At 47.9% G+C, this 9,670-nt stretch overlaps 1 protein-coding gene across 1 annotated transcript in view; it reads left to right on the top strand.

The window, feature by feature from the left end:
• The first annotated feature begins 407 nt into the window (after positions 1-407).
• Positions 408-9,670, top strand: part of CUNH1orf21 (chromosome unknown C1orf21 homolog) — a 139,871-nt gene continuing 130,608 nt past the window's right edge. The window contains exon 1 of the mRNA XM_068141332.1: positions 408-622. The gene's annotated coding sequence lies outside the window, so the exon portion shown is untranslated. The remainder of the gene's footprint in view (positions 623-9,670) is intronic.

Here is a 9,670-nt window from a genome sequence, read left to right as displayed (position 1 = left end):
GCCCCAGCCCGTCCGCCTCCCACCTGCTCCGAGGCCGGGGGTGACGCGGGCTCGCTCGACCCTGCCAGGGGAAGCGTTGGCAGGCTGGCTGAGGAAGCAGCCCGCCGGGAAGAGGACCCCAGCACCGCCCGGGGGACGTAACGCCGCCCGGCTTCTTGCAGCCCACGGGGAAGGGCCGGAGCGGAGACGGCGGCGGACAGGACACGTTGCGGCTGGGAGCTTCCGACCCCATATACCAGTACAGCCCCTCGCTCCCGCAGAGGCGAAGAGCTGGGCACAGAACGCCTCCCCCGCCTCAGCAGCCCCCCGGGGCGGTGGGCGGGGCGGGCGGTACGCGGGGGCTCCTCCTCCGCGGCCTCTCCCCGCCGTGACGGCTGGGCGTGCTCCCCAGTGCGCTCCGCCCTTTCCCCGCCTCGGCCCGCCCCGGCTCCCCGGAGAGGCCGCTCCGCGCCCGGCTGCCGCCGCCGCTGCCACCGCTGCGCTCGCACAGTTAGTTGGAGCCGCCCGGTCCCCCGCGCCTCCTCTCTGTCCTCTCTCTCCAGCTCGGGCCCCGTGCCGCACCCGGCTACTGCCGCCGGCTCTCCGCGGCGGGGGGAAGACGTTCCGATCAGCGGCTCCCGAGGTGAGCGTCCTCCGGGAGCCAGCGGGGGCGGGCGGCGGGCTAGGGGTGGGGGGGCAGCCGCGGGCAGGGGCCGGGGGGGCTCCGCTTCCCCCGCTGGGGCCCGGGCCTGGGCCGAGGTCGGGGTCTGTTGGGGGTCCCCCTTCAGCGGGGCCGTGCCCGCCACCGCGTCTCCCGGCCGCTGCGCAGCCTTTTTCTTCCTTTATTGCTCCGTATCCCGATCCCCCCCGCCACCGCCGTCTCCTCCGGGCGATGTTTTATTCATGACCCCGCCGGGCTTTGTACGGGAGCGGGCGCCTTCCTCCGCAGTTCGTCAAGTGTTGCCAGACCCCTTCGCTGAGGGGGCGGGCGGGGACTCGGGGCAGTCTCTGTTTGGAGGTGAAATGGCTGCAGGGTGGGCAAGGTTTTCCCATCCGGGCAGAGAACCCGGGGTTGGAACGGCATCTGTTTGCTTTTGCGGGGGGCGGAGGGGGGGAGGGCTGGCGTGGCCGCGGCTCAGAAGTGGAGTGAGGCGGGAGGCGGCGGTGGTGGGTGTCTCCTGCTGCATTTCCCTCCGCTCGCTGCAGGTCTGCCGGCCTCTTGGAGAAGAAGCGAGTCACTGCGAGGCGGGTTTTACATGGATCTCTATCTGCCTTCTCTTTGAAGGGTTCAGCAGCAAGCGTATTGCAACGGCAAACGCCTGTAAACCGGGTGGCACTTACACCATCACCGAGTTAACTGTAGATGTCAGACTGTGCTTGCACTGCTGTGATGTCAGATTCGTAATAACATGCAGAAATGGTGAATTCAGTGCCGGCTGAGCGTGATGGAGACGGCCCAGACCCAGCTGGTGTGGTCAGACTCATTAGAGCCTCCTTTTGCCCTGCTTCAGGGCCTGCTGTGTAGGTAGTCCCCTGTCTCAGGCAGGTCGTAGGGGCAGTGGGATAATTGTTACAGCTTGGTAGGTGACTCTGGACTCGAAGGAACAGATATTTGTGCCTGGAGCAGAGATACTTAGCTTGCTTTCCCTTACACAGATACTCGGGTATATGTGTGGGTTAGAGTCATTTGGCGATGCCTCTCTTTTCTGTAACTTCAGTGATAAGGTTGCCACCATGGATATCAGTCAAGGGGATGAATTTCGTTGCGTGCTGTGGACAGCCAGCTGCAATCAATAGATGGTTTCATATTAGCCCCTGATACCGCCTCTTCATTTCTCATGGACTGGTGAATGAAAAGTGAGAGATGCTGAAACATGTTCTTCACCTTATTCCGTTTCCTCTTCATCTGCCCTTCACCTTCCCCATGCCCCAGCTGGTTGGTTTCTGTGGAAAAATTTTAGTCCTGAGTCTGTTCAAATAAATATGTGTTTTGGTTTTGCTCTTGGAGTTCGCTGTTTGATAACAGCCATGAAGCAATGTGTTTCTGAAGATCTCCCATGTATGGGGGCTGAAAGTATTTGCCCTTTGGTACAAATGGAGTGCACCGATACTGCTTGATGTTTTTTAACCTTAGATTATCTGAAGCATTGCATGATGAGGCAGCATGACTTGTTGAAGACTTTATAATGATGCAATTCAATAGTAACTATAAATCTCTTCATTGTCTCTAGAACCTTTAAATGCTGTCCTGTCTCCGGAGGTGTACTCCATGTGTGTTTATTTCCAAGAGGCACAGGCATGGTTGAGGAGTGTTTGGTATTAATCATGTTCATTTTGGGGTGGGAGGGCAGGAGCAGTTTGGAGCTGGCAACTTGAAGTGGTAATTTCTGGGTGTGACATCATGTGGTAGATAAGCTTTTATGGGATCTGCCATGAAAATTATGGCCTTTGTTTATATACGTGCAATTACTTGTTTTGAAAATCCATGCTGTATGGTTTGCATAATCCCCTGTGCTAGAGCTGTGAATCAGATCAAGCAGAGCATGCTTCAATTGTGCAATACTGGGCAGCGCTCAAGAAACATTTCACTTTACCTTGTGCTCGCAGTCTGCTCCAGGTGTGAAGTTACTACCTTGTATCTGCACACTGCGATATGTCCTGTTGTCTGGGAAAGCAGTGGCCAGGTGCCTTTATTTTCTTCCTTCTCCTTTATCTGTTTCCTTTTGTTTCTTCAGAGAGGCAGGGTGCTGAAATGAATGGTTTCAAATGATGCGCACCAAAGAGAGCAGCTTGGTTATTTAAGGCTGCTGTAGTTTGTTATGCAATCAGATTAACAAAGGTTGAAATGATCACTCAGCTCTGGGTAAACAGATGCTGCACATAACGAGGTGGATTAGGCTGACTGTTTACATCAGACAGGTGTGCTGCTGTTTGCATATTGCAAATGTTGGACAAAACCACAGCAAGAGGACACAGTAATGCTGCAAATAAGCTTTTGGTCAACTTCTTGGGATTATAATGCACTTGCTATTGATTGTCTGTACTTCAAGAGCTTTTGCGATGCATTAGGTGCTGCCTCATGCATGAGCAAACTTACTTTCAGCTTCATTTAGTTGACAAGCAAAGGCCTCGGTGAACGTCTTTGTACACAGCCCAGTGGTGCCTGGAGTGCTGTGGGCTCAGAGCAAATTGCAGTGCAGATGTTGGCTTGAAGAAGATGACCAATGCTCAACTGGAAGCTCTTTAAATTAAAAAAAAGATACAATTCCAGACACGTTTACTGTAGCTGGCAGACCCTCAACCGGTCCATTATTAGTTGGCCATTTCTCCTGGTTGTCGTGGAAGCAGTGGTGCTGCAGGAGAGGCTTTTTTAAGGCTGTCTCCCCGAATCTGCTCAGAGTGGAGGTGATGACATGTGTGCTGCACGGCAAAGGTTGGTGTGGGACTCGCTGGTGTATCGGGTGAGATCCTGCTGGGAGAGATGAGCAGATAGAAGCAGGGGAAGAGGGAAGCAGCTGGGGCACAAGAAGGAAAGGGAAGGTGTTCATCAGCATTATATCAGGGACTTCTCTTTGCCTCTACGTGTGCAGTGCCTCCCTGGTTGGAGCACTGGGATCTTGTGTGGGCTCTGGTTCTGTACAAGAGGACATTGCTCTATAAATACTGTAGCGTGCCTGCTGTTACTATGGCATACAATGGCATCAAGTATTTGAGGAAAAGGAGGAATAACTGGCTCCTGGCAGTCGGTTTTCCAGAGGCCTTCATTTTGGTGTGGACCAATCTCCCCTTGCTTATGGGAAGGTACTATTGAGGATGCTGCTCTTCCATCCTTCAGCAGAAAGTGATGGAACAGGACTATGTTTTGGATACACATTCAAAACTACTCTGGGAGGGGGGTTATTATTGATTATTATTTTATCCTTGCTGACTGTGTTTAATTTTGTGTATTAGGCATTTAATTGCAAAGGATTTTTCCACGCACTTGCAAACACATCTCATTGTGCTGTATAAATGTGGCTAGATGTACACAAGAATGTTTTGGGTGTAGTGGAATCTAAAGAGGTGCTTTTGGGAAGAGGTGCTATTGTTAAGGCTGTGCTGTTGTAGGGTGTTCAGAGAGGAGGGAAAGTGGAATGTGATACACTAGCAGTGATTTTAAAGACTACTTCCTTTGTTTGTGCTAGTCTGCTTCCGGCACCCTTCTTCTACTAGTGCTAGTCTGCTTCAGTCTCTTTCTTCTTCTGCTTCAGTCTTCAATTTTTTGGACTGAATAAGAGCAGTTTATCTTGCTCAGCCTAGAGATATGTCTAGCTTGGTGTCTCTTCTGATGGGGTCACTTACAAATGCATAGGAAACTTGTGACTACAGAGTTCTCATCCTGGTAAACCCTTCCCATAGTCATGGCTCAAGGAGATCTTTGGGCTGGAGGCTGCTGTGCTTAACAGCTGCTGATGGTTTTGTCTTCTCTCAAAAATATCTAATTTGTTTTGAAAAACTTTATGGCTTTAGCATTCCCAACATCCTGTGTCAGTGAACTTCTGGTATAATTGGTGTGCTCTGAAAAGGATTTGATTCAATTTGTTTCATGGCTTGCCATTTGAAGTGCCTGCCCTGTAGAAAAATACCTTCCTCCTTAGATTTTGACACAGAAAAGTGCTATGTGTGGAGATACTAACATGTCTTAGAAGGTATATAAGGATAACTGTTCAATGTTTGCAGTAAGAGATGCTTCCAGCCCTATTTGCAGTCACCTTTCCTAGATATGTTCTATTGCAGCTGTTACTTTTGGGGGATCACATGCAAATAAATACTGAAATACAAGAAGTGATGCAATTTCTGCAGCTATACATCTTGTATGTGGATGGAAATAGGTCTTGATTCAGAGTGGCTTGGACCACAAGACAGTTACTGTAAGCCAAGGAGTGACTTCAGCAGTGTTGTTTGAAGTTCTTACCAAGTATATCTTGGCAGAGTGTCTGGTGCAGTGTTTTAGGGGCTGTGGAAGGATGCAGGGAACAGAACTTAAAAAATGAGTTAAAGAGCTTGAAGTTATGAAATACAGATTTCAAGCAGTAAGAATGCAATGACTTGCTCTCTGAATTTTCTTCAGGTTAGCTTTCACCATGCCTTCTTGAAACATTTCAGGCATAGGTGGGTGTTAAAAAGTTGTATTTGCAATTCCACCTTTCCTTCATGAGGTGAGGAAGCAGGGTGTTTAGGCTTTGAATTGTATTTGTACTGGTGGTCCAGGAGCTTGCCTGGGTTACAGAGGCCGTCTGGGCTACAGAGTTTGTTTTACTGGACTTTGCTACTGGTGATAAGAGCAGTCATGGAATCATAGAATCATTTAGGCTGGAAAAGACCTTGAAGATCATCGAGTCCAGCCATAAAGTTCAATGTGTTAAAGTAAGCTGTCCCTCCAAAGGCTGATAATTTATTATTATGGCAGTTTCTGAAATCCTGATGCTAAAAATGGGTGAAATTTGGGCATTTTAAAAGCAAGCAGAAAATCCTCACCATGCCATTTCTATTGTTATTCCATAATACTGTTTTTAAAATAGAGACACTTACATAATGATGCTATACACACAACCACGGTGCATGCATATGCATCCCTGCAACAGAGTATTTGCCCAGTAGCATCCCTTTGCCTGCTTGTCTGCTGTTGCACCCTTCAAAGGAGGGTAATTCTGGAATGAAGAGATGCTGGTGGCAAGTGATTTAACGTGAGTGTTGGTCCAGTCCTGAACAGCCTTTAGGCAGGGCTGTGGATTAGAGGCTTGGAGAAAAAGATTTTTAAGCCATTATGACCTCTTAATTTGATATCTGAATTAAGGAATCTCCTCTGTGGAGCACTGTCTGTCTGTGTTTTGAGTTGTTTGCAGAGATTCATGTCCTAATGTAAGGCATGTGCTGAGTAAAATGGGCCCCCTTTTGAGAAGGGAATGCTATTACTGAGAAAAGAAAACCCCAAACCAGTGAAATATCTAAAGGGCAATTGTTGGGAAGTGGTGAAGCTAGACTCTTCTCATTGGTTTTCAGTGACAGGACAAGGGGCAATGGAGACTTACTGGAAACCAGGAAATTCCACATAAATATAAGGAAAAAAGTGTCTTTGTTTTGAGGATGGCAGAGCACTGGAACAGATTGTCCAGGAAGGTGGTGGGGTCTACCCTCTCTGGAGGCATTCAAAACTCACCTGGATGTATTCTGGTGGGATTTACTTTAGGTGAACCTACTCTAGCATGGAGGTTGGACTAGATGAACTTCAGCAATCCCTTCCAACCCCCATTATTCTGTGGTTCTAGGAACATTTCTGAGAGTAGGTTTGTTCCCTCTTACTATGGATGTGGCCTCAGTTTGTCTTTCTGTCTAACAGAAAGCCATAGCCTTTATCCATTGAGTTTGGCAAAAGATAAAAAGCAAGTTTACTTGAAATAGGTATTCAATAAGAAAAATTTCCCAGGATTTCTGTATTCAGGTGGGCATTTTCCCAAGGCATTGAGGCTGTAACTATGCTGTTGCTAACCAAAATCATAGCCCTGAACGTACCTATAAATACCATACCCTCACCGCCTTGACTCCATCAAACGATACATAGCTGGAATCATTTCATATGTCAGGACATCAAAGGACCTTGGGGAACTTGTGCTTTTATAATAAACAAGGAAAAGTTTATCCAAGCTGCCTTATGGAGGAATGAATCCACACAAAGGCAGTTCTTGATTTGATGAGGGGGAGGGGCTCACCTTTTAGACTGCTCTCCTTAGGATTTTTATCTTATCCCATCTCAGGGTTTTTTATTGATAAAGGCAAAACAACTTTAATGCAATTACTCATGTTTGGCAGACAGACTTCTATGTTCTAGAGTCATGGCTAACTAGATTTATGGAGCCTGTGCAATTCAGGATACCAGGCAGGGAGATTGTTTTAGCAGGGAGACAGAGTGGAAGGACCAAATTGCTCTCCCTAATTTTCTTCTGGTGGCAGCAGCATCTTCTGTGAAGTTTGCAGGTTTCTAGGTGATGTGCTGCTGTTGGTGTGCCATTCCTGAGTAAACAGGTTTGGTGAAAATTACTTTTCTGTTTGGAGAATTCCTCTTAAATCAGTGTTCATTAAAGTCCTGAATATTGGGGTATTGGCACATCTTCACTAGGACTAGGCAACAGTCTGAGGGAGGAATTTTTGTCTTTCATGTTTTATCAGTGATCTGGATGAGAGAATTGAATGCACCCTCAGTAAGCCTGAAGATGACATTAAGCTGGGAGTGCTGATCTGCTAGAGGGTAGGAAGGCTCTACAGAGAGATCTGGACAGGCTGGATTCATGGGCTGAGGCTAGTTGAGTGAGTTTCAACAAGACCAGTTGCCACATCCTGCACTTGAATCACAACAACTTCACTGGGGGCAGGGTGGCTGGAAAGCTGTCCAGCAGAGAGGGGCTTGGGTGTGTTTGTCACTGGCTGAATGTGAGCCAGTGTGTGCCCATGTGGCCAAGAAGGCCAACAGCATCCTGGCCTGTATCAGCACCAGTGTGGCCAGCAGGAGCAGGGCAGTGATTGTCCCCCTGTGCTCAGCATTGGTGAGGCCATACATTGAAAATGTTTGGGTTTGTGCCCCTTACTCCAAGAAGGACACTGAGGTGCTGGAGCAGATCCAGAGAAGGGCAATAAAGCTGGGGAAGGGTCTGGAGAACAGGTCTGGTGAGGAGTGGCTGAGGAAACTGGGGTTGCTCAGCCTGAAGAAAAGGAGGCTGAGGGAGACCTCACTCTTGAGGAGGTCCTTGAAAAGAGGCTGTAATGAGGTGGGGGGTCAGTCTCTTCTCTCTAGTAGCAAGAAGACATTAGAAGAAGCTTCTTCACTGAAAGGGTTCTCTGAAACAGGGTCTCCATGGAGGTGAGGTGATTGAATCCCCATCCTTGGAGATGTTTCAGGTGCAGAGATGTGGTGCTGGGGAATATGGTTTAGCACCAGACTTGATGAGTTAGGTAATGGTTGGACTTGATGATCCTGAAGATCTTTTCCATCTGAAATTTCTCTGTTTTAAGAATCATCTGGTGACACAAAACAAATGCTGTCATTTTAAGGACTGCTAACAGGCTGCAAGCTTATTTCACATTCAACTTTGAGGGATGACTAAGATGTTTCTCTGCTCTGACAATACCCAGTTTGGATCCTGCTGCTTAATTTTGTCTGTGGGCCTGCTCATCTCAGCTGTATCTTAAAGAGAGTTGTGCAATAAATGTGCCAACAAAATGTGCAGGAGTTTGGTCTTTTGTTGCAGATGGATTTCCACAGCACTCCATCCTTAGGAAGCTGCCTTCAGCAGCAGGGTGCCTGCTGAAGTGGGATGTTTAAAGATGTGGTTTGGGCTGCTGCTGGTGGTCAGCCATGTGATGCTGGAGGACCGGCTACTGTTCCTTTTCTTCCAGCGCCGTTGCGCTTGTTATGTATGCACAGTAGCTGTGGTCTGGTGGATGCCCGGAGGCTCTGCGTTCTCTTCTGAGCCTTGATTTTTGCAGGAATCTGAACTAGCAGAACTGAAGCTGCTGAGTAAGGCCAACTAAATCCAGGGGAGCAGATCTAGCAGCTCTCCCTCTGACACACCCAGAAATGCACAGGGGAGAAACTCCTATGGGTGCTTCAGGGACTTCGTGAGTGAAAGAAAAGCCACTGGGGTTTTCTAACAGTCTTTTTATTTCTATTACTCAACAGTCTTCTGGACACAGTTGTTTTTTCCTCCTGATTTACATTTTTAAATTACTACCTCTCTTTCAGGTGTAGGAGCCTGTAATTTAAGTGTCTGGCTAGTGCTTCTGACATGCAAATCAGAACCTCCCAATGAACAAGCTTCTGAGATAATTTCTGTTGTTTTTCCTCTTTTTTTTTTTTTAAATTAAAAAAAAAGTCAGAGGAAGCTGTATCCATTCTGCTTTGGTCACCTCAGATAAGGCCTTTGAGATTAAAAAGTCTGGATGCTTGTGGGAGGAGGGGGAGTGCTGCTTTCTTTTGTCTCAAACATTGCAGTGGAGGATACTAATTAACCACCAAACAAATTGGGTTTAGGGAAATTTGCCTTTGGTATCACAGTGAAAACTGTTTTGTTTGGAAGAGCTGTGGGAATTAAACCCACAGGCATTCAGAGAGAGATAAATCAGCCCCTGGCTGCCCCAAATCTTCCTGTTTCAGTCGGCAGAAAGATGCCAGAAAAGCTTTTGAAATGGCAACAGCCAGTCTGCGTGTTCTGGAGCAGATTGTGTACCGGAGGCCGCAGCACAGCCCTGAGCAAAGACGTCAGCAGCGAGGAGTGACTGCCATCCCCAACACAAACAGACAGACTCCATCAGCCTGACAGACCGGCGGAGAGTGACGCAACACTAATGGGCAGATGATGGTGATTGTCAGCTCGGAATGAAGGGTTTGTTTGTTGTCCTTCCCCAACGACGGGAGCTGATGGTGAGGTGGATTTTCCTACAACCAGTATTCAGCATCTTTGACATGTTGGCAAGAGTGATACTATTTCCTGAAAAAAACCCATTATAATGGAATAAGAGGCCTCAGGCTTAGTAACAGCATTTAGGAGAATAATAAATGCTCAGCCTTGTGATGCTATGCTTAGTAGTACATCTATTTGGGGTTTTTTACAAACATAATGGAAAATTATGCACTGGACTCTTGACTGAGTTGCAGTAG

The sequence above is a fragment of the Melanerpes formicivorus genome, unplaced genomic scaffold, assembly GCF_026170545.1.
Source record: "Melanerpes formicivorus ecotype bairdi unplaced genomic scaffold, bMelFor1.0.p_v2 SCAF_7, whole genome shotgun sequence".
Taxonomy (NCBI): Eukaryota; Metazoa; Chordata; class Aves; order Piciformes; family Picidae; genus Melanerpes; species Melanerpes formicivorus.
This window is presented reverse-complemented; position numbering and strand designations above follow the sequence as displayed.